The sequence below is a fragment of the Canis lupus genome, chromosome 32 (genome assembly GCF_011100685.1).
Source record: "Canis lupus familiaris isolate Mischka breed German Shepherd chromosome 32, alternate assembly UU_Cfam_GSD_1.0, whole genome shotgun sequence".
Taxonomy (NCBI): Eukaryota; Metazoa; Chordata; class Mammalia; order Carnivora; family Canidae; genus Canis; species Canis lupus.
In genome coordinates this window covers 10,986,155-11,012,154 of record NC_049253.1, presented here as the reverse complement: position 1 = coordinate 11,012,154, position 26,000 = coordinate 10,986,155, and the positions used below count along the sequence as shown (strand labels likewise).

The following is a 26,000-nucleotide window of genomic DNA, read 5'->3' as shown; positions in this document are numbered from 1 at the left end:
TACTGTTCTCTGAGCCATAGCTCATTTAAAATACTCACCCTGTAATTTATGAGTGATATTTAATACCTCAGTGACCATAAACCTCAATGTTTTATTACCACTGCTTAGCATACCTTTGATGTGTTGCCCAGCACTACACAATCCAAAACAAATTACTTTCAGGAAGCTGGATATTATATAAATGCAGGAAAGTCATAAATAATGCACAGGAGGAACATTTTCTGTGGGTCTGACATGCCACAATGGGTCTCTGTGAGTCTGACTTCTCAAGCATCTCACTGGCCCTAAGTGAAGGGCAAGAGGGCTGTCCGTCTGAGGAGTATTTGTCAGGCATGGTGGGAATGCTGACTTCCAGGCACCACTGACATCATTTTTTAAACTTATAGCAGAAGCTTATGTAAATCAAATGAGGGCCTTTCAGGAAGCAGACATTCTCATACATTGTTATCATGAGTGTAAACTGGTATAGTCCCAATTTGCAAGGCAATTTGGCAACATCTCAATGAGTACACCCTTAGATCCAGGCAATGTCACTTCAGACAATTTGTCCATAGATATACTTGCGCATATGCAAAATGAGGTATACTGTCTGTAATGTTGCCGTGTCATTCACTGAAGCCGTGTTTGAATTGGCAAAATATTGAAATGAGCCAAAAGTCCACCAATAAGAGACTGATTAAATAAATAATGATACATCAGTCCAAAGGAATACTATCCAGCTAATATAAAGAACTGGGAAGATCTCTACATATAAATATGTACAAGATATATTGTGGGAGTGAGAAAAACAAGGTGCAGCCTGGTGTGTACTTTTAAGTGTTCACAAATTTTAAAAGTCAGAAAGGATGCACCAAGACAATGCAGCAATATTAAATGTAAAAACGTGCTCACCATTCCCAAGCTTAGGAAGACCCAAGGAGGACGGTATAATTATCAGAACCGAGAAACGTGAGACATTCCGCAGAGCTAGGACTCAGACATCTGAGAAGGGGCATCATCTGGCTGATGCTACAGTCGGAAGGAGGGCACAGACACCAGGACAGGTCCTGGGGGTGCAGGCACAAGTTGAGGTTGGGAACCACCTGTGTTACCATTCTCCCATCTTCCTGCCTTCCAGTCCTTCCAGTCTTCCTCTAGAATATTCTTTTGGCTGCTTCTCACAGAGAACCAGCTGACAAAGGGAAAATGTAGTTTCCAGAGTCCTAGAGGGGAGCAAAGAAGGATGAATGTAAAGTTGGCAGGGAGTGGATCAGTAGCTAGCACACTAGATTTTAATTAAAATGGCCTAGTTGGACACCGGCTCATACATGTGGCTGTGAGACTTGGTACATGATGGCTTCCCATCATGCTCTCGAGCTGCCCTTTCCCACCAAAGTCTGGGATTAGCATTGGCACTTAGAATGAGGTTTAGAGTCACACCAGCAGAGCCTTGGTGGGGTTTTTTGTAAGCATGATTTTTATTTACCCCTCTGATATCACTTATCATGTAGAATATTGTTGTCACTTTACCGATGAGAAAGTTGATTGAGAAAAAGAAGCACTTCTAAGTAGAGGATCTCTCCTCATCTGCATTTCTCCCACCTACTCACTCTGTCGGCTAATGGAGGGTTGGTTGTACTAAACAAATAAATGGTTTCCGCCACTCACCTGAAAGCACCCCTTGGGTGTTACTTGGGATGGATGAGGCGGCGGCCACGCTGTGACTGAGCTATTGCACAGTTGTTGGGGAAACAAGTTGGGGCCTGTTCCTTAATCCTAAAGCATCTGGCCCTGGGGAAGCTGACTTATCAAATGCTTGACTGCCTGCACTCTCCAGCTTCCTCTTTTCTACATCCATCTTTAGGTGCCCAGTCCTGAAAGATGGCTCAGCCGCGAAATGAGTTTTGCAACAGGAAAGACAACAGTTGACACCATCTCCTTGAGTCAACAGCTGTGGCCGAAAGCAAATAAAAAGATAGCTCTATGGTGTGATTCCAAAGGAAATGCTTGGAGGAGTGGGTTTTACACGTCTTCCCCAAAAGGCAGGATTTGTCTATCACACCAAGTTCTTAAAGCATGTTTGTGAGTCGTGTCAATGCCTTGCCGGCTCCTCCCGGGCCTCTAGCGTTTTCTATTCAGGTCAGAGAACACCCCCACACATATTTCTCCCATGATGGTGACTGGAGGGAGGGCTAATTTAAGTGTTTGTCCTCTTATCTGGAGGCCATACTCCACAAAGGAAATTCTTAAAAATCAAAAATAAACTTATTTACCAATAGCTATGATGCCAAGTGAATACCAAGCAGCTCTTAACCAGGTTTCATAAATAGAGTAGAAGAATATTTTCACAAAGGAGATAAACAATAATAAATTAACCAAGACATAAACCTTGCCCTTCAAGTGGCTCACTTGGATAGACAACCCTTGTGCCCTCTTCAAGAAATCCCATCATAAGAAAATTTGAACTTACAAAGTACCAAATTGACAAATGATTATTTGCTTTACAAAGGAATCTCTGAAAAATAACCATAAAGCATTCTTTCAGTTGTTCCCCCAGTAGAGGTCTCTTTCCCTGTGGAACCCTAAATCAGTGGTCCAGTGATTTGGGGGTAAATTCCCCATGCTTCTCTTCCATGATCCTCTGTCTGCTAATGTTCTCCCAAATCTTGCCACTCTTGAGACTTCTCTGGGTGACCACAATCAGAGTGGACATAAATATCTATTCCTTGGGTACACAGATTGAACTTGAGTAACCACTTACCACCTAACTTGTTGAAGGTAAACTGAATTGTTTCACTTTCAGTCGCAATGTTACTTTGGACAAGGACCAAACAAAAAAACATTTGAACATATAAAAGATTGGAATCACCTTTTTTCTCCCTCTAAAATATTTGTGTCCCCCATTCTTTCTTTTTCTCATAACATTTTTATATGAAAATGTATGTACTGAGATGTTACCACAGACTTCTCAGACTTTTATCCAAACCCACAGGCCTCAATACGAGGCAAAAAAAAAAAAAAAAAAAAAACTAGCAAAATTAGATACTCTTGGTAGATTCCTAAAGCTTCTGGTTTCCAACTAGGCTAGAAATAGCATTGGGAAAAATTGGGAAAAATCCTTCTGTGTGATGTGATGGTTTTGTTGCCAATCCTAAGTCACCTTCCAATAGGGTTAAGGTTTGAAAAGCCACAGTTAAAAATGTTAGCTAAATAGATTAGACTTTCATAAATTGGAGTAGAGTTTGAATTGTGTTAAGGTTTTTTGTTGTCCTTTATTTTACTTGAAATGATTCCCCTTTCCCCAACTAATAATAGATTTGCCTAGAAATGTAGGTGCCTAATGCCATTGTCTGTTGATATGAAATAGCTGGGGGGCCAGAAAGGCCCAGTGGGAAAGACCACCTTCTTTTACTTCATGGAAATGCTCACTAAGATGGTCAAGTGTATATTCACTACTGTCTAGTTGTGACAAGTAATGCCCATTTCAAATGGTTTTCAAGCAACTTTTACAATTTCTCCAACTGTTTCCTTCTCTCCCTCTTCATCTCCTTTCCTCTCTATCTCTCTAAATATATATATTTAGTAAAATGCAAATTTCCTGAGAAGTACTGTTGAAGAGAGTCCTATTATTAATCTGTGAATGGAAATCTGATCATTTGGAAGTAAGGTAATCTCTCTCCTAATAGCTGGGTGGGCCATATCCAAGTTTGAGGAGGCCTTTAGACCACCCAAAAGCAACCATAATGCCAATATATTTTGAATATAAATGCAGAGTAAATGTTAGCTTTCCCATGATTTGTGCTAAGCACAATAAACATCAAGTGAGTCCAGAAAAATCATAGGAGCTTTAAGAAATGTGCTTTGATGATATTAACAATCAGACAAAGATATGAGGCTCTGTTCCCTTATGAACAATTACATATTCTGCTTCTCTCAAGTCAGGTCAACACCAAATGTTAGAAAGGCTCTCAGTTGTTTCGCCACATAGGCAGAACCGGGTGGCCAGTGGCAAATAAGATGAATCTCTCTTCAAGTGAGCGGGGTTCCACAGCTGGGAGACAGTGTTCATCCTTCTCTATTTATTACCTCATGTACAAAAACTGCTTTTCCACTTTGTCTAAATGAGCTATTAACTCCTGCATAGGGGCCATCTCCTTCCCTTGTTCTTACCCCAACTATATAGAATCTATTTAGAAATATAGAATGTGAGAGCCTAAACAACATTTGACTCAAATGAACTAGAGCATTGGCAGATTGTGGAGACATGAATTAGAAGAGGGAAGAAGACACGAACCACAGCAGGAAGACTGTAGCTAAAAGAGTGAAGATGAGCTCTGCTTTTTGAAAGGGAATAGAAGGGAAGGGAGAAGAAATGGGTTGGAAATATCAGAAAGGGAGACAGAACATGAAGACTCCTAACTCTGGGAAACGAACTAGGGGTGGTGGAAGGGGAGGAGGGTGAGGGGTGGGGGTGAATGGGTGACGGGCACTGAGGTGGGCACTTGACGGGATGGGTGTTATTCTGTATGTTGGCAAATTGAACACCAATAGAAAATAAATTTATTATTAAAAAAATGAGCTCTGCTTTTTTAAAAACCAGGGACGTTCATATTGATTAGAGTTGGTTTCTCAGGGTGTCAAGCCAGTGAATAAGGGCTCTGAGACAGACGTCAGAGACTCCCATGGCATGCAGAGGCAGCACGATGAGTGAAAAACAGTCTGGATGATGGGGTGAGGTAAAAGCACACTCTGTGCAAATGGGGGTGGGGCTGGAGGCAGCTGTTACACTCCAGGCTATTGATGCCCAAAGGGATACAGCACCAATGTGGTTAACTGATTTTTCAGGAGAAGCTAGAGTTCCAAGAATCTATGAGAACTCTCTCTATTTTTAAATGTTACAAGCTAAATTCTAAAAACATCTAAATACCAGGCAAGCCAAACAAAACACTTCTGTGGGCTGCTAGCTTGCAAATTCTGTTCTATGGGATGGACATCTTGGGTGAAGCAAGCAGAGACAGGCAACATGTCATCATGGGGACGCAAGCACAGAATGAGTGGTTAGATTCTAAGACTGTTAAGGTCTTTCCCAACCCTGAGACTCACCCAGCACTGATAAACTCAGACCTGCAGTCAAATTTGCTGATGACCACTGACTCTGGTCCTTATGCTGGCAAAGCATGAACCCTACTCCCACAGCACTGAGCACAAGTGCCCCAGTCTATACCTTGATTTTCAGGTCAAGCATTTCCTACTGGTCTCAAAGGAAGCCCATGAGAACAATGTTAAAAGTAAGCCAAATGCTTCAATATTTATCAAATACCAGAGATACTTTTCTCTTCCATAGAAGAAACTCAGAAAATTATTCTTATATACTTTTAGTAGCAGAAATCATTGACCCAAAATGTCAGTGCACAGCTCATGACTTGGACTTTACAAGCAAATAGAGTCACAAATGTGGTACTTGGGTGGGCCTCACTGAATGCTTTACCAGGTGTCACTTGCAAAGCAGCAAGTGACATAGGCACCTAAACCAAACCAAATCTGAAGAAGAACAAAAATAATGTTAATATTTTAAAATCAGATTTTTATGGAATCTAAGAACTAGGACAGAAGACTACAAAGAAAAAGTTGCGACCCATCATCTTTTTAATGGACTATGACCAATGCTTTCTTTCTCAATGTGCCACTTACCAGTCCTCTGTTATTCAGAACCTCCTCAGCTCAAGCCTAGCAGAGAGAGGGGAACACCTCTCTCATCACCATCATGGGTCATATGTAGTTCTTCTGAATATGGGCAGATAGGCAGAATGTGGCTCATCTAAGACATACAGGTAGCTACTGAGAGACTTTCAAATTATGAGACCTGGGACATTCATCCTGGCCTGTTGTAAGACCTCTTTATACCTGGGTCACATAGACAAACTTTTTGCAAAGGCACCTGAGTAATTCCTATGTTGAGAAATGTATTGTTTCTTCATTTCCCTAGAAAAGTGGCACTCCTTTCTGTTTTCAGGATTCATTTTTGGTTTTAATTGGCTTTGTTATTCTTGGGTGTGAAATGGTTTATAATCCTTTTATTCTTTTACTGAATAACTACATCAAGCATTGGACATATAGTCAAGGCAAATTAAACTTGAAAAATCCTTACCCTTAAGGAGCTTACACTCAACTGGCCAACACGGCGTTATTATTTTTTTGTGTTTCAGAAAATGACAGAGAGCTTGTACTGAATTTTGAGTTTCAATGGACTATTTCATGTTAAGGGTTCTGTTACAAAGAGCCTAGAAAAACATATTTTCCTATTTCATGGTGCTAGCATTGGACTTCCATGGGGTCCCAAAAGGAAGTCAGATTTTAAGGGACAGTTCATCTTCTTCTTGGAATATTGGGAAGGCAAAGTGATTTAATCTCTTGTGAGCTTTCATATGGGAGGTGAGGGACCAGATATATTGAGAATCTGGCAAAACTAAAGTAAATTATCTTCTGAATTGATTCAAATATTTGTAGCAAGCCCTTCTGTGCAAATTTTCACTTCTTTATGGTAATTAGTTTCATGGATTATTGCCAAATGGCATATTTTTCCTACTTGAAGTCCCTTTCTAAGCACTCCTGGGAATGTCTGAAATATGAGATAAGCACTCTTAACCCAAAGTTTTATTAAATAGTTTAATTAACACAAATGCCAAATGACACATTGATTGCTATTAAGTAGGTAGACTACATGTAAATCTGTGAACTACTGAGTGACTACAACCCGCTTCCCCCAGCAACCACAGAGCTCTTTCTCCTCCTGAGTAGGCAGGAGAGCCCTTGGGATGCACTTGTCCACTGGCACCCTCCCAGGTTCTCAGAACTTCGCTGTACGCTGTGAAGCTTGGTAGTGGTAGTGAATCACCCTGAACTCACCCTTTGTCAAACCTTCCCTCCTCACCGCCAGCCCGACCCCGCTCTCCAGCTTTGGTCTTCTGTGTACTGCCTTCTGGGAAACCAAAAGCCTCAGAGGAACTCTCACTTATCTAAACTTGTCCCTACCTAGGAAATGCACATTTACTGGATTCTCTCTCAAGTCTCCAGAATGTGGAAAATTACTTTACTTTTGTCTTTTTTATCCAGTCCCCCACTAGAACTGGTCTTCAAGGGTAGAAACCATGTTCTTACACATCCTTGTATCCTCAGCACCTAGCACTATCAGGCACATAGTAGAGGCTCGATTATTTACAGAATGAAAAAATGAAGGCCTTGTCCTGCTTTCCCGTATTCTCTTTTCTGTTTTTAAAAAAAATATTTTTGGAGATGGGATGCATGAGTGGCTCAGTGGTTGAGTGTCTTCCTTTAGCTCAGGTCGTGATCCCAGGGTTCTGGGATCGAGTCCCTCATCAGGCTCCCTGCAGGGAGCCTGCTTCTCCCTCTGTCTGTGTCTCTGCCTCTCTCTGTGTGTCTTTCATGAATAAATAAATAAAATAATAAATAAATAAATAAATAAATAAATAAATAAATAAATAAAATCTTTTTGGAGGGAATCTTCCTTTCCCACTGTGTCTTCTGAGGGCCTCTATATTCCCTCAGCCCTCCACCTCCTCTTCAGACGATTCCTTATATTACAATCATGTTAAATAAAAATATCCTAGCTTCTCAACCTGTAATTAGTGGACTGGCTGAAGGAAAGGTCCAAAAGATCATCTGGAAGTTTAGGTTCCAATAAATTAATGGCAGAGTTCAGCTTGATCAGTGATCGTCAGGAAATGTTAATATATTTACAAACACTGGCAGACAAGAAGAGAGAAAAAGAATATGTGTTTTTAAAAAAAGTATCACGAAAGGAAGGAAGTGGAAAGAACAGAAGTCAGAAGAGCTTGCAGTAACTGCATCAATAATCTACTGCTACAAAAGTGCTGCACAGAAAGAGCAGTGGCATTCAACAGCACGTATTTTCACCCCAAAGTCTGTGGACCGGCTAGGTGGTTTTGCTGATCTGGGTCAGACTTGGGCTGAGAGTGGCTGGATTGGCTGGCTAAGGGCTGGCTGCCCCTCCCATGGCTTTAGCCTATAAGGAGCCCTGCTCCGTGTGTTCCCTTGTCCTGAACTTAACTTGCTTATATGGAGGCAGCAGGCATCTGAGAGTGACAGTGAGAACACAAAGCCTCACAGAGCCTACGCTCAAAACAGGCACAGTTACTTGTGCCTCACTCTACTGGCCCAAGCATGTTTCAAGGCCAGCACAGATGCAAGAGATGGAGAAATACACTTCATCTCTTGATGAGAGGAGCTGCAAATTCACATTACAAAAGGCATGCGTGCAGAGAGGGCTGGAGAATTGGGGCCATTTTTGCCATCACCCCAAATCCCATTTATGAGTAGCAAGGCACACATACGACCACTTAGTTTGAGTTCCTCTGGAAGCTGCTCCTGAGACCAGGATCCAAGTGCGAGTGGTCAATTTGGGTAGTAAGGCTGGGAAACGCTGGCAAGTGAGTGTGGCAGTGAGAGAGTGAAGGCAAGAGCCCTCCTATGGCATCGAGCAAGTTCCCAATGAGGATAGCTGGAGATGACTGTTGCTGAGGAACTCCGAGCTGGTACAGAACAGAACACATGCCCAGAGTGGACCCACCGAAGAAAGAGGAAGCTGGGGTCTTATGGGCCACTCCTTTCAGTCATTGGCTATGACTGCCTGGGGGTGGAGGGGGGTGGCAGGGAACATCTGTGCCTGGATACTTTGGACTGGCCACAGGAGCAAAGTAAGCCCTGGGGTCAGCCAGAGACAGTCCTCAGGCAAAGAACTGCCAACCTAGGAGCTGAGCAGTGGGCATTCAAGTGGTAAGGACAGAGGAAACGACAGGGCCCGGAGAGTGTCCGTTACAGCACCCGACAGCTGCTGACTGTGGCTAAGTCTCCCAAAGGTTCTGGTGTGGCTAAGTGGACAGACCGTGGGGAAACCTGGCTCTTAGCTTTAGACCAATTCTCTCGCCTCTCTGAACCTCGTTGTCGATAGTAGGTACTTCGTGAGCATTTTATGAAGATAAAATTGAGATAATATGTGTACAGTGGATAATATGTGTACATAAATAAATGCCAGATATTAATATCAAGATATTTTTGTTTCAAGTTCTTCATTTCTCAATTATTTGGGTGGAAACAAATACATCCTTTAAAATGTTTGCTTGGGCCCCCACACTGGGGCCATCCTTCAGCATCTACTCCAGGTTCCCAATAGCAAAGGACAGAGCCAAAGAGTCGAACTCAGAAGTTAAAGAAATGGCAACATCCTCACATAGCTTAATAACACAGGAGGTGTTCTCACAGGCAACTTCTCTCCTTCAGTGGAACAGGACCAACGCCAGTCAAATGCTGGCAATAGAAAACTGCCTCCTCCTATGTGCAAACAGAATTGAATACGCACCAACAGCAGCCAGTGTACATTCAATCATGCTGTGCTTTGTTCTGAAGACACGCCTTCCTCAGCCCTTCTGGAAGATGTCCAGACCAATGTTTATCTTGTTTCTTCTTTCCTGATGACCTTTCATGATGGGCCCCAGTTTAACGAATCAAATTTTTAAAATAGAATCCTCTTTGTCTCTGAAGTCTGTGCTTGAGATTTTCTGCTTCTTTTCATGAAGTATAGGGCCACCTTGGGTAGGAGGCCAAGGGATCAGATGGATGCAAACTGTGCATGCCATGAAGAGAGGGTGGGGCTAGATCACCGGGCAGGCAGGTTCTCGGATGTGTACCTACTTATGTATTCCACTAATTACCTAGAGGTTTCATTTGATTGTATTGTACAAACTTTGCCTGTGTGCTTAAAGAAACTAATTTGGTTTCCACTGGAGAACTAGAAAAAAGCTTTTTCACAGCATCAAAACCTGCAAGAGACTTGAAGAGATTATTTGGGTCATTATATTGCCTCTAGGCAAGTCCTCTTGGAAGCGATCTGTATTCGATGAGAATCATCTCTACTGAAGTGCCAGGGGAATCGAGGAGTGTCCTGAGGGCACCATTGTGGGTGGAATTGTGCCTTCGGTCTAAATAAAACCTCTCCTGTTAGTTTATGGTTAAAAAAAAAAAAGTCCTTCTCCCTCTCCAACACCCCCCTCCTGTCTCTGATAGAAAGAGTACCATCTTCTCCATTAGACCTATTGTATTTTTGAAGTTTTTCATGTGTTCTCAACATTCTCTTACCAGCATTTCCTCATAGCTCTAATTTCTATTAGCAATAATGTAGCTAAGGTAGCTCTTTCAAAATTTGCTTCAAGTACTTGGTAAATTTTCTTAATTGTGAAGTCCAACTCTGGACTTTAGGAAATTTGTGTGTAAATGAAAGTACATGGGTTGACAGGGAAATCTTCTAGGGTTGATTTTTTGGGGTAGAGTTAGGAGGGGGGTTCTTCTTGTCTTCTTTACTCCCACTTACAACACTCCTTCCAACAACACCACTGCTGACAAGAATGCCTTTAGGATGGAATAAAGCCTTGATTCCCTTATATTACTAGAGATGAGACAGCGCATGTTGCAGGGAGAGAGAATGCTAGTTTTTAATTCACATAGGCATACAGATGATGGACATCGGGTCTTTTCCAGCTACTTTTTCTTAGGAATGGTTGCATACAAGGATAACTCTGGTAAGAAGAAGGAAAAGAGAGGCGGGGGGGGGGGGTGTTTTTCATTCTTTGAAGCCATTCTGTATCTTTTAAAATTCCTTCCTATGTTTTAGGAATTTCCTCTAATATGTCTTGCTTCCTCAGTATTGAAAAAAATTACTCAGTTTCCCAGCAATGCTTGTAGCTGGGCATAACCTTACATGGTGTCAAGATTTGCACTCAGAGCGTCTTGATGAAGGACATCATTTAGCAAAGTTGGTGGTGAAGGCATCCATGCGGGGTGGGCATGGACACTCACAGAACTTTCAGGGAGCCAAGCTCCAGATCTTCAATATGACCCATCCTGTCTGGTCCTCTGGGGCTTCACAGAAGCAATCTCATGGCAGGGTTATGTTGCTACTACCTGCAACCTATCCCTTAATAAATTAGTTTTCTGCTTAGACTAGTTACAGTATGTCTTGTTTACTTTGGGAAAGATGGACTGATATAGGGCTGTTTCAACAATAGCATTCCACTGTAGACTTGCTTCCATTCCATTAATACTCAATGAGCTTTTCATTCTGTTGAAATTCCTAGCAGACTCTTCAAAGATACCACAGCCATCTCCCTGTGGAGACAAACCCATGTGGTCTAGGCATTGATGTGGCCCTTTTAAAAATTATAAATAATTCTCTCTGATACATCACTTTCTGGGTTTGGAGAATTAATACAACAGAGAAAGGACAAAAAGACCTCCATGTTGTGCATACTAAGTTAGATAGCATGACCCAAATCACAGACTGGGTCCCCATAAGTTTTCTGTAAGTTTAAGAAAGAGATGTCTGGTGACAACAGGCTGTGTAGCAGGACAGCTGGTGCCCCTGTAAGTGCTGCTAAAATAGTAATTTTCAAGCTTGGCTGCACTTTAAGATCATCTGGAAAAAATGTAAAATACCACTGCCTGGGACCCACCCTTAGGAATTTTGTTTCAATTGGTCTGGAGTGGAACCTAGGCATCTGTGTCTTTTAAAAACTTGCCAAACTAATTCTCAGACCATGGTTGAGACGTCTACAATAGGATGAATTCAGGTCATACATACAAGCTAGAATTCTTTTTGTGATATTACTGTAACTACTCATCAGGTCTGGGTATAGATTTGTCTCAGTTTATACATGAGAATGTACATCAAATGATGTGTTAACTGATACTGGGAGTGGCAAAACCAACAATAACCCATTCAGGTGGCATCCACCTTAGTCTAAGGGACATTGTTCACCAGGAAAGTGACTCCATATGTTGATTGGATCTACCTGGTTTAGGTAAGTCTCCTCAATAATATCTGCAGCACTTCATTTAACATTGAATTAGGTAAAATAAATAAGATGGCTAGTTAGAAGCGACCCTACTTTGAGGCATGCATCTGATATCTCTCAGTAAATAGGTAATAGTAGAAATGTGTGCGCGCACACACACATACACAAATAATTAGCTACCAGTATGAACTAGAAGAATAATGGGTTGTGTGGAAGACTGAGGCACTGAGTTAGTTTGGAGTCTCACCCAGGAAGCCAGCAGGTTCCAAAGGACAGAGGTTCCCTAGAAATAAGTGGTTGCTGGAGCAACAGGGGGACTGCCCAGGAATGGAAAACCAGAAGGCTAGATGGCACAAATAGAGATCATTCTACTAGCAAAACAACAGACGTCAAGAGTAGAATCAGTTAGTAAATGCACTCAATGCCAAATAAATCAGTTCAAATGAAGATAGGCACAGAAGTGAGTGCAAGAATGAGAAGCAAGCAACTAAAATAAGGCAGGCTGGGCTGAACCAAAGTAGATGCAAGGCAAGAATTAGGGCCAGTTAGCCAGAATGGAGACCTGAAAGGAGGGAAATATAAGGGAAATATAAAAGAATCAATTTTATCCAACTGAAACCCAAAAGCTTGTGCAACCTGACAGGGAATGCTGCATACCCTGGTGCCCCCACAGTTCTTGCCCTCAGGGACAGCTTCTGATCCCTCTTCATGAGTGTGCTGATGAGACACCGCACCTAAAGCGGCTGAGGCCATCTTGCTCCAGGACTTGGTCCTGGTCCTTTATAAAATTGCCTGGCTCTTTGTCTTCTTCATCTTAGCCCTGTCTTATCCACCTGCTTGCTTGGTAAACACTGGTCAGTCAGTCACTTCCAGTACCAAAAGATATAGAAATGACAGAGCAGGGAATCCCTGGGTGGCTCAGCGGTTTAGAGCCTAGCTTCTGCCCAGGGCGTGATCCTGGAGTCCCGGGATCGAGTCCCGCATTGGGCTCCTTGCAGGGAGCCTGCTTCTCCCTCTGCCTGTGTCTCTGCCTCTCTCTCTCTCTCTCTCTCTGTGTGTGTGTGTGTCTTTCATAAATAAATAAATAAAATCTTAAAAAAAAAAAAAAAAAGAAATGACAGAGAACTCCCTCAGGGTCTTCATTCACAATTGCTTCAAGCTCAGTCTTTTCCACTATCACTACACAGGCTTCAACCACTTGATTTCTATTCTCCACTCTAAAAATCAGTGAAGGGATCCCTGGGTGGCGCAGCGGTTTGGCACCTGCCTTTGGCCCAGGGCACGATCCTGGAGACCTGGGATCGAATCCCACATCAGGCTCCCGGTGCATGGAGCCTGCCTCTCCCTCTGCCTATGTCTCTGCCTCTCTCTCTTTCTCTCTCTGTGACTATCATAAATAAATAAAAAATTTTAAAAAAAATAAAAATAAAAATCAGTGAAATGTGGCTTATGCAAAAGCCATTATGAAACTGTCCAAGACATACTTGAAAAACTATAAATGTTTATTAAAAGACATAAAAGAAAATCTGGATAAAGACTTTCTTTCCTGCTAGAGAAGACACAATATTGCAAAGGTCCATGGAGAAACAGACAAATACGTGAATGAAACAGCAGCAAAAATCCAGAAACACATTCACGTGCCCATGGAAAGTTCATACATAATAAATGTGGCATTTCTAACCAGTGCCAGAAAGACATTACTTACAGTGTTAGGACAGTTGTTCATCTAATTGCAAGAAAGTAGTTGGATCCCTACCGTAGGCTCAGATTGGCCATTGTGGACAAACACATAGGCCTGTCCGGGGACATCTGCAAGATCATTGTGTGCTACACCAGTCTGTATTGTGTAAATGCCTACTATTGAAATGGGAAGAAAGGGGGTAAGATTAAGCCAAGATTGGAGCTTCTGTCCCTTGCAGTGTACCAAGGACTGGGTTCATTGAGGATGACCTCAGAGAACTTACAAGAGTGCTCAGAAAAAAAATACACACCTGACCAAGGGAACTGGCAGCTTTTTCCATTAAAAATATCCTTGCAATATCTAAAAATGTTGGTTTAGGTTATTTTAAGGCCTCCTTAATGATTACTATAAAAATGATATAGACCAAGGATCAGCAAACTACTACCTGTTGGCTGAATCTGGCCCTTGGCCTGTTTCTATAAATAAGTTCACTGGAATGCTGGCATACTCATGCATTTAAGCATCACCTATGGCTGCTTTTGCACTGTAACAGCAGAGTTGAGTAGTTGCAAGAAAGACCCCAGGGCCCACAAAACCAAAAATATTTACTATCTGTCCCTTTATAGAAAAAGTTTGCTAACATCTGATAGAGACCAAATGTTTTGAGCACTAACATCATAGCAGGAAAGCGAGGTGAACTAGTGGAAAGCGCTCTGAGCTGGGGGAAAAAGAGAAGTGGTCTGGTCTCTAGAGTCAGACCTGCTCCCATCGACTCACCCACTAGGCAAGTGCAAGCTTGGCTTTAACCTCCTTGGACCTTAGTTTCTTCATTTTTAATAACAGCATTAGAATAAGATTCTCTAGACATATGTAATTCTAGAATTCTAGGTCTCAATGAATGAAAAAATGTAAAATTCATTCATGTTCTTACATTTCATTTTAAGGGATGTATCTTATTTTCAAAGCACAAAACTGTTTTTTGTAAGACTTACTGCAAAGGAAAGAAAGGAATTTAGAAGACAGAAATCCTCAAGTCTGAGCACAGATGAGAAATCAAATTGTGCCTCACATTTTCCAAGGCTTTTATTTTAACTCTTCACACACATCAGTAATCTGACTCTTTGCCATCGAGAGACAATTGCATGTATTTGCATTTTGTCTGTGTGTGAGAATTTAATTTTTTACAACCCGCTGTGTTTTTCAGGCCCTTTAACTAATAGGCTTTTATCACCTTATGATTGCCTGATTTTCTCTTAATTGCTTTATGACAATACAATTTATTTGGATCACTCCCACCCCGTGGTTTTACTTTCTAATGAGGACTTTCTGAATTTATGTGTACGACTAGGCATCAGCTCAATTTTCCAATCCCTCTTCTTCCCCAGAAGTGGAGAAATGACATTGGAGTGAGGGGAAAAAGCCATAGGAGGCCCTTCCTGCTTTCCTGTGTGGGGAAATGTCTGCACATAGAGTTTTCACTTTCCCAATAAGGCTCAGCCCCCATGCACTCTTGCTTGGAATGCCTTTTCGGTGACCCCTACGTGGCTCTTGGAGGCTTTTACACGCGTGCACACGCTGTGTACAAAGAAGACCAGCTGGCCCAAGGCCATCTGGATGTGCAAAGGCCCTCCTGGTCTGTGATTTGGACTGTATCTCCCCATACACAGTATTTATTAGGTTTTTCATTCGGGTAAGTGGAAGAACTCATCCTTTTGAAAACAACCTGAAAAAGTTCAGAACTGATTTTCACAACAGCCATTTCTTTTCCTTCAGAAATTCTACAGTTAAGGCTTCTAGCAAGCCATTTTATAAGTGTAAACACACTTCGGGTTTACTCAGCTCAGCTCAGCTCAGCTCAACATGAATGCCTCAGTTCTCAGAGTGGAAGATCTACAAAGATCCCAGACAGGGAAACCTGCTAAAATGGGGGCAGCATTGGACAGGACAGATCTCACAGCCCTTTAAATACGAAGTGGATCATGATCCACTGTGTTTATAAAGTCTCTTAATGATTTGATAATAGCTACCATTTCTTGAGAGTCTACTTTGTGTCAGGTTCTTCATATACCATTTCATTAAATATTCAAGCAGATTTAATAAGATGATAAGCTTTATTCTCAGTTATGAAAAGCACTGACCAAAGGTACATAAATGATATATGGTAGAGCTAGGGTTCATGACCAATATGTTTTGACCCCAAAGCCCTGTGTTTTTCTTTCAAAGCACTTTCTCCTGTATGAGCTCATTTGATACTATAGCTCCCTTGCTAAGGTGGCAGGGTGGGCAGCCCATTCTCCCTTTTTATGATGATGAATAAGGAGGGACCCCTGGGTGGCTCAGTGGTTGAGCATCGGCCTTCAGCTCTGGTCATGATCTCAGGATCCTGGGATCAAGTCCTGCATCAGGCTCCTGGCAGGGAGCCTGCTTCTCCTTCTGCCTATGTCTCTGCTTCTCTCTGTGTCTCTCATGAGTAAATACATAAAATCTTAAAAAAAAAAAAAAAGATGAATAAGGAATAAGCGTTGTTCCCCAAGTTTCCAGGGATAGAGTCAGAAAAGGCAGGCTTCCTGATTCCTGAGCTGGTGCTTTCTCCTTAAATAGACCTTCTTTTTTTAAAACAAAAACTTGTCATCAAACTGGAAAGGTTAATGCAATGTGTGCTTGCAGACAGAGGACCTGTGTGCTCACAAATCTTCGCTCAGCGACCAACAGGAGATAGGGAGCCCCAGGACCAGTAATCAGCTCTAAGAACTTAGAATGAGGGCAGAAAACAGAGGGAGCTGCAAGAGACCTGAAAGAACACCTGGCTCGCCCACAAGGTGATGGCCAGGCAGTTGGCGGGGAGGGGTGGTGAGAAGACATTGGTTAATGCGTTGAGGCCCCAGCAATGCCGAATGGAGGACAGGAGGTGAGATCACCAAGGGCTGATGAGGGTGTCACTCTGCAGTCACTCAAGTCCCCGGTGATGACTCAGAGTGTGCAAGAAAAGGCCAACTTACATTTGATGGGCATAATTTTAAAAGTACCAGCACGTTTTAGGAAAATAATGGTAGATGGCAATTATTAAGCTCTCATCAGGTGCCTAGCACTGTTTTAAGCACTAGGCACGTGTTAGCATGTCAGGTAGCATTAAAACCCTCAGGGGACACATGAGAAGCACAGAGAAGTGACTCGGTCCAGTCTCCCTGCTAGTGAGTGACACAGCTGGGATTTGAACCCTGGCAGTTCTGTCCCACAACCTTCCCTGTAAACTGCCACTTTCTGTAAGGTCCTCATTCCACAAGGATACACACATACCCCACAGAGCCCACCTTTCTGGATAGATAAACAGTTGATTGAATCATACTTGAAATTTACGATTTTGAAATCCCACTTACAAAACTGTTGAGTCACATAGCTCATGAAATTGTTTCTGACTTCACAGAACACATCCGTGTTCTCAGCCACCAGTAAAGTCACCTCAACTTTCACCACCACAGTTATGACAGATTTACAGGAAGCAATCAAAAAGCAATATTAGGAATATGCTGGTGTACAAGCAATAAAGTCATATTGTTCTGAAAAGAAGTGAAATGTCTATTTCCTGTGAAACACATATCCCTTAATATATCCCCAGTTTGTAAATCTGCGGTTGAAGAACGGTGAAATTCAATGCCAAATACCACATTAAAACAAAACCATAATGACCAGTGTTTGGTTCCTAGAAGAAAGTGGTGCTGTTATCAGTCAGAAATGATAAATAATGCAAAGAGAAGGCTTTGAGATTCCAACCCTTCTCGTCCTAGGCTCAGATCTGAAGCAGTAACACGGGCCCCCCCGGCTGGCCCCACTGAGCCGTGGGATAATGAGACTGGCTTCCAGCCACAGCTGTGGGTTACCCCCGTCCCCGAAGCCACAAGTCACCACCGCGGCTTTTCTCCTGCCTCGAGGCAACCTTCAATTTCAGAAGGGCACAGAATCAAACAGAAAGCAATTACTGTGGCAGAACCTTGAAAAGAAACCAATAGCCAGGATCTAGAGTTTTCTACAGAAAGCCAGGATTTCCTTATTTGCAGAGAGAAACAACAAGAACAATTAAAAGTTTCAAATCATGTACAATTACTTTCAAGTCGGGTTTGGTGAAACATAAATAAATTTCCTATCAGAGCTTTAGCCCGAGTCCGGTGCTGTTTGTTTGTTTTAGGGAACTCTGCTTTCATCTTTGAGGAGGATGTCATAAAAGCACATTTCAAAAAATTACCATTGGCACCCAGTTTCCTATTTGATTACATTTTGGCACAAAGCCCCGCTGGGTAACATAGAGGCCCTATCTCGATCCCTCTGATAGGGAGAGAATCAGATGTACTACCTCCCTTTCAGCACTCTCACCCCCTACACTGGAACAATCCGAAACTGTGGAAGCTACCAGAAATGCCTGAAGTTATTATTTCAGAAAGTCGGTACTTTCCATTTCAGTTCACCTCGGGCAAATTCATCAGGCCCCCTTGAAACAGCGACACTAGATGCTCTACAAGTGAGAAGCACCAGATACCAATTACAAGCTGAGAACTAAATGCCATAATTAATGAGACACACACTTTCATCTAAAACAAGTCAAAAATGTTGCTGGATAAAGAAAAAAGTAAAGCAAAACTCCATAATTATAATAAATTGGTGTACAGCGGATAGATTTCTCCACCTATCAAGCCACAAAGTTCTGTCTTTGAGATACTAGTCGAGTGCTACAATTAACATTTAACTCCGAGGAAGGCGCTAACGTGAACAAATACCTGAGTCGATTGTATGTTGGAACCTCGGAGATTTATGCACATCAGTGGCACCCTCCCCACCCTGATTTCAAATGGATGCTTAAAATAAGAGTCTATACCCTCGTCACAATCACCATTTGGATGCAATGTCTCATGCCTATTCTCCTGACTCACAGCTTCCTGGTTTTCTTTGTTCCTTGCAGGTGAGTTGATGGCTCACTAAGGGCATTTGATATTTTTCCTACGTGCTCTTTTGTGCTTCCCCTGGAAATCTGTTAATTTCAATAAATTCCTCTTAGGAAATCAACCCTGGGTGCATTGACTCTTCATCGAGGGCAAAGTCTTCCTCTTTCATAGCCTTCTAGAATATGTGTAAAAAATATTATCAGACTCCCATCCTTGAGGGGTTTGTTTTTCATCGTCTCAGTATAGATTGGTGAGTACATACGGGGAAAGATGAGGAGGAGGAAGGGACAGAGAGAGAGAGAAAAATATGGAACCATTCTCTGATCATTTTAAAAGCTTCTGCCAGGATCAGGGCATTATGAAAAGGGGAAAATAGACCCGATAGGCGAAAGGCTTTGTGATCACAAAATGAATGTGTCAAGGTTAAAGTATTCCTCTAATCCCAGGCTGCAAGAGGAAAGCTACTGCTAATAAAGTCCTTCCATGCAGTTTTATTCAGCGGCTTGCTCTTGACAAATGGAAACAAGAGTGCAGCCTGGAGACCAATTACAAATCACTCTTCTGATTCCCCTAATCCCTTTGTTTCCATTTCTGATCAAAATAAATTTTTTCTAGACAGTAGAAGGAAAGAACTTATAAATAGTCTAAATCTTCAGCTTAGCAGAAAGACCTTGACTAGAGTTGTTCCTCCCCCTCAACCTTTTAAGCCACTTAGTGACCCCTTCCACAGATGCATCGTGACGTTAGGAAGCACTTGCTCCCGAGTAAAGTCAAGGCAGCAATGTGAAGACAGAAATGTCTGTATCTTCAGTGGGACCAGTGAGGTCACTAAAGGACCCAATACCTAAAAACAAGACCTTGCCTAAATACCTGTTTAACCATGAACACACCCGGAGGAGACCATCCATTACTGTTACTATTTCCAGTTAGGAGGATGACGATAGCTAACATCTACTCAGTACTTCTAATGATCTGTGCCCTGTGCTAAGCACTTTATACTTACTCTCATGGTAGCCCTATGGGGACAAGTGTCCTACAGTACCGCTCAGAGAGGAACAAGCTTGAAGATAACCAGCCTGGGGTCATGACCAGCACGTGGTGGAGTACAGACTGGAGATCCAGGACAATGTATTGTAAGGCCTAAAATTTCAAGAGCTGCCTTAATGTATTTGAGCCTCTTAAGGGGCCCAAGGGCCTAAATATGATACCCCTTGCCCTCACCAGATATGTCCCAGCCCATGACCTGGTAGGAAAGTCTTCCCAACTGGCTAGTTTCCCTATTTGCAGGACCAGCCACACCCTACCTGGTCCTCAACCTAATGGGTTTTACCACCCTACCAGCTTGCAAATTTACTCAAACAGGCCAATGACATCCTCCCATGGGAATCAGGGGGCACCTCACCTTCTTGTTACCACAAAGCCTGCCTTCCATAGCCGCTTCTGGTTCACTCTGCTCCCAAGGGCAACTGTTATCTGGTCCTGTATGGCACGCAGTGTCCTTCTCCCCCAAGCTGTGAGTATGTGTGACTAATGAGGAGGTGGTCAGAACAGGCAAGTGACTCAAATCCCTGAACCTTTAAACACTGCCTATACTGTATCTTTCAGCCAGAAAGAAGGGGGGGGGGGTGTCTACTCAACAGGAGGGTTCTCTCACAGCAAGCTTGACCTCTCTTTCCACCAGTGTGCTGTCTCCCTCACCCCTACCCTGCTACCACAATGGTGTTGCTTAGGGACAGAGTCAGTACCTAAGAGGCAAAGAGGCCCCCAGGAGAGCTGTTGTGTGGCTGGTAGTTCTGGTTGTGATGAGAGCTGGGACTATCAAGCTAGTGGCCAAAAGCTCTGAACCGAATGCGTCATGAGGTCAGATGCTATTTTCGAATAAACAAGGTCATTTCTCTAAGCAGATCTATCACCAAACTGGAGGATCCACAATGAGTGAACCTCCCTTCATCTTATCAGGAGAAAGAAACCACCACAATATAGAGCATGATTCTCACCAGGTGAGCCTTAAATTTTAACCCATGTAGGTGACCTGAAGACTTAACAGTTGAGTTGAGCTCGAAGTGTGTCCTAGACTATATACCTGGGAACAAAGCCAAGACTTGGAAAGTCACATATTGAAGAGAACATGATCTAAGTCCAAGCCTTTGCTTGAGCATTTGTTGGCTAAGTGAACTGATAGTTATTTAATGTTTCCGAGTTTCAGTAACTTCAGCTGTCAGGCAGATGTTATAAAGATTGAGTAGGATAATAAACAGCAAGAACATAGCACATAGTGAGGACACAGTAAAGGGAGGAAAGGAGGTTGCTTCCCTCTTCCGGGGGCTTCAGTCTACATTTAACCTAATACTCTGCCCTTGGCTGAATCGACACCCAGACAACGAATCAGTGTTAATATGTGGGAGTGGTCAAGTTCTAAGATTCAAATGGGTTCAAAGTCTGAAGAGGTAAATCTCTCCCTCTTACAAGTTTTGGCCAATGTCTGTCTCATAACACCCCTTTTTCTAAAATTAAACTAGGGCCAAAGGAGTTTTCTGGTTTTATTTTGTGATGATCTCTGTTTGTAGTGGTTGCTATTTAATTTGTATTTGATGGGTTCTATCTGTGTTTATTATTTTGGAAGAGGGATTATTTGTTTCAGATTGAAAGACAGCCCAAACTTTTTGAAGGATGGAGGTCCTATAGCAGCATATTAAGGGATAATTTGCATATCTTAGCATGCTTTGCTACCTTTTAAATAATGGTGTAGCCTTGAGCAAATCCCCACTTTCTCAGCCCTCAATTTTCTCAACTATTGGGTTAGATATGCTGTAAACTCAATGCTTGTGAGCTATTTATCGTATTTCTATCTCAAGTTTATATGAAATGCTTCAGTATAGTGTTACAAGGTGGATTTAGAGTATTTAATTTCTAAGAGCTGGAGATCCTGCTTATGAATTTTTTACCTTTAATTACTTGTCAATTACCAAGGGTCAAAATTCCCCCACCTATTCCCATTCTCCACCTCCATGGGACTTCAACTCACCTTACTAAATTCAAGTTAATGACATAGTTGCTGAATCTCTCATCTTGCCCAGACTCTTGATGAAAACTGTAATTCCTCTGGAAGGACAGTTCAGTTGGTTGCTTTCTCTTGATAGCATTAGGGAAGTCTGAAGTGTTTGGAGACCATTTAAACTTTCATGGTGGTAGCAGAGACTAGCACAGTCTTTCTATCTGTGCTTTGGGATAACGTAGGCACTATCGGTGACTCACCCCAGCAGCTCTGAGCAACCTACCCTCTTAAGCCAAATCAGGACCAGGACATTTCCTCAGAGCAGGGTGTGCCTCAACAACAAGAGTAGGTGATGTGACTACCTCTGAAAGAACCCCCAAGCAGAAAGCATGGATTTCCGGCTTCTATCATTTCTCTGAATCTTTCTCTTCACATCACTTAGGGGAACCAGAACTGTTTTCTTTTTTTAAGGTTTTATTTATTTATTCATGACAGACACAGGGAAAGGCAGAGACTTAGGCAGAGGGAGAAGCAGGTTCCCTGTGGGGAGCCCAATGCAGGACTCAATTCCAGGACCTTGGGATCAAGACCTGAGCCAAAGGCAGATGCTCAACTGCTGAGCCACGCAGGTGCCCCCAGAACTATTTTTTCTTTAAGCAGAATGCTCCCTGGGGTTCTGTACCCTCCCCTATTCTCTCTTATAATCATGTCCCTTCCACGCTGCAGCCACTGAACTAGAACACACCATCAATTCAGGTGTACAAACTGTTTACACAACAAGGTGAGGGAATCTCAAAGTACAGGTGACATAGAGATTAGGTGAGTTACAAGCACAAAGCCTAACATTACTCAATTAGCTTGGCAGAGGTTTAAAGCATTTGGTTCCACTCAACAAACATTAAACAGCTCCTTGGTCTCCCCGTTTCCTTCTCCGAATTGTCACTCCCCCACCCCATCTCATACCCTAGTCTTTTGTATTTTGTACTATCCTGTCTTTATTCTTGCTAAGATTTTTAGTCTTTCATCCAAAGCCTTCCTGGAAAAACAAGGGCATATTTTATCTGGACAATACATCAGTCCACTTGATTTCAGAGCAAATCCTTCTTCTAGAAACTTCATGGACTTGACTCTCCCTTCTGAAATGGCCCATAAGTCTCTCATTCACTGGGATTCAGGATAACCTCATTATCTCTCTCAAGCTTTATCTCAGTCTTGGTCATCTTGGATCTTCTCAGCTTACTCTGTTTACTCTTTTTCTTATTCCATGGTCCTCTGAAAAGGCTCCAGTTTCCACCTGTACATTAGCAGATGGCCCTCTGTTTCCATGTGTACAAGTTATTAATAGCATTTGATAGCTGCACCTAGTATGTCCTAGTAAGCCTGGGCATCTCATGGCCTTTATACACTTGGACCTCCACACATCTCAGCTTCCCATCAATCTGGGCCCCCTGAAGACTTCTGAAGAAGTATAGATTTAGAGTTTTACTCCAGAATTCAGAGGAGGAATAAAATACCTAATTCTACCACAAAATTTAAAGAACAGGAAAAAATTCCATCCATTCGTTTATTCACTCCTTCACTTTTACCTACAAGCATCATTCATTCCTTCAGCTCTCTGCATGATCCATGCTAGGTCATGAAAAAACAAAGGTGCCCAGCAACTCAAGTCCAGCAGAGGAAACAGACAGGCTTTGGGTTCAACCGTGTGTGGTAAATGTCCTATGGAGGGAGGAGCAGTGTGCTCCCAGGGGGGAAAACAAAGAATTCTGTCTACAAGGGACCTTTTGAGAGGATCTTAGAAAAAAAAGAAAGAAAGAAAGAAAGAAAGAAAGAAAGAAAGAAAGAAAGAAAGAAAGAAGAAAGAAAGAAAGAAAGAAGAAAGAAAGAAAGAAAGAAAGAAAGAAAGAAAGAAAGAAAGACAAAATATATAAGCGTGTAATAACTTATGGGGGGAGGGGATGGAAGTCAAAATTTTTTTCTTTTTATTCTTTCCTTAAAAAGTGTCCCAAATATCCACCTGCATTACTTTGTAGTTAAGGGTCGGGGGGAGACATTGTTTGCAAAGTAAGATTAAAGTCAACCCGAGGTCATCCATTAATGCCAAGGGAAAGAGGCTGGCTTTTGGACTCCACTCTATATAATCTCTTTACATCTCTCAATAATATCATTCATTTATTTATCCTTTCCTTTACTCATCCATTTTATGTCCATGGCTAATTCAGTTAATGTTTGCTGAATATGCTTGTGCTTTTCTCCATTTCCCTGATTCTCTCAGAGTTGGGAGAGGCAATACGACTGTGAACAGAAATTAGACATTGTGTCCAAGGTGAGGCACTTAAAGCCAAAATGCCTTCTCCCTTTCTCACCCAGCAACTGTGGAAGCCATGTGTGGAGAGAACAGAACATGAAGTGACAGGAACCTGGATTCCTAAGTCTCTTGGTGGAGGTGAGACCCTGCCAGATAGTGCTGGACTTGGTGTGAATGAGAAACAGACTTTCACTGTGGTGAGCCCCTGAAATTTGGGGATTCATTTGTTTACACAGCATGGTCTAGCCTAACCTGACTAATGTGATTAGTCTATCTCCGCTCCCTTCAGAATATAAAGTGTATTTTTGTAAAAATGTGGTGAGGCTAGTACCTTGAAAAGATATCAAACTCTTCTTCCATCTTTACCTTCTTACTACATTTCTTTCACTCCTTTTCTATTTAGATGGGTTTGAGTTTGTTGTTCTCACCAAGTCAGTCAACTAAGACACATGTGTTAATTTACTTGTGCAAAATACTTGTTGGCCTACCAATATGTACCCCACCCTGAAGTACTGGCTCCAGGTGAAAACATAACAAAGATCTTTTAGGCCAATTCATTCTGCCTAAATGAGCCTAGGGTCCCTGCATGCTGTGGAGTCTTATTCCTTGAGCCTCCCTCAACTGAGAAGTCTCATGGGTGAAGACTCTGGAATGCAGATTCAGCCCCAGAAAACACTACTGAAGGCGTGCCCATGTGTGACAGGTCAGAGACAGTAGGTGACAAAATTTTGCACTCATGCCCATTCTCTGCTCCTGACCCATCCTATTCCATGAACTGCACTAAAATTCCCTTAAGCTAATTGAAATGCTATGAGAATCTCTATTGGTATTTAGATTCAAATGCTGCATAGTTTCTCTGTTTGTATTTTCTTTATCCACATTTTTCATAGGTATAATATGCATAGGTATGTATATATGCAAATACATTTTACCAAAAAATTGTGGTTAAAGAATAAGTTAAATCACCTCATCAATCTTGCTATAAATAGTTTACTGCAATGTTGCAGGACTTTTTCAGATAACATGTATCACACTTGTTAACATAACATCAAGACTTAACCTCTGAGTTTAAATACTTTATTTGCCTTGAAGCAGCCATAATAAGTTATATCACATAATTAACTACTTATCACTAATTAAGGAATCATCTTTCCCATTTCACCTGCTCCTGCCCAGTTTCCAAAATGACCTGGTGCTTACAGCTCAAGGAGAAAGTAATTCATGGCCATAAATATATGACAAACTATTCATGAGCCACTCCGCTCCTTAAAGATACTGTTTTTTCTCCAATGAAAAGTTATTTAGGGGCACACAGCTCATTTGATTAAGCCTCACTCTTGATTTCAGGTCAGGTCATGATCTCAGGATCATGAGATCAAACCCTGCATGGGGCCCTGCACTGGGTTTAGAGACTGCTCAAGATTCTGTTTCTAAAAAGATTCATTCTATTTCTCCCTCTCCCTCTGCCTCTCGTCCCACACCCCTCCAAACACACCCCCACCCACCCACCACTCCTAAAAAAAAAAGGCTATTTAAATCAAGGGAAAACTGACAAACGCTTCCCTCATATATTTAACTAATGTTATACAGGTTTCTCATTTTGTTCATTTTGGCCATTAGTTTCCTTTTAAAGTGCATTAGTTTCTATAGAAACAAGAATGTCATTAATTTGGGAAAAGCTTAGAAATGTCCAGACAAAATGTAGTATACAGTAAATGACTGCAATGTTTTGAAATGTGTCTCCTGGTTTGGTTTGGGAAATCAAAGGCTTTCTAGACGGTAACTGTGGCTACTACATCTCTGATATAAACTTATTTGAGAGATTATACACTCACATTTGGGCCTATCCCTATTTTATATGATAAAATATTTCCTCAGAACTAGCCCTTCCTTAAAGTTTGCTACATCGTTTGATTATTTTGGGGAAAAATGGCAGCTGAATTAAAGGAACTGTTTACTCCCACAGCAAAATGCAACTGTTGGTATTCTGGCCTCACCTGTGTTTGTTTTATTAGCTTCAAAACATTTTTTTAAAGATTCACTGAGGGGCGCCTGGGTGGCTCAGTCAGTTAAGCATCTGACTCTTGATTTTGGCTCAGGTCTTGATCTCAGGGTCCTGAGTTCAAGCTTTGCCTTGAACTCCATGCTAGGTGTGAAACCTACTTTAAATAAATAAATAAATAAATAAATAAATAAATAAATAAATAAATAAATATCC

The 26,000-nt window shown here is 42.0% G+C and overlaps 1 long non-coding RNA gene across 1 annotated transcript in view; it reads right to left on the bottom strand.

Moving 5' to 3' along the window:
* Positions 1-869: 869 nt before the first annotated feature.
* Positions 870-26,000, bottom strand: part of LOC106558120 — a 112,915-nt gene continuing 87,784 nt past the window's right edge. Inside the window, exon 4 of the long non-coding RNA XR_005382691.1 lies at positions 870-1,202. This is a non-coding gene — a long non-coding RNA (uncharacterized LOC106558120). The remainder of the gene's footprint in view (positions 1,203-26,000) is intronic.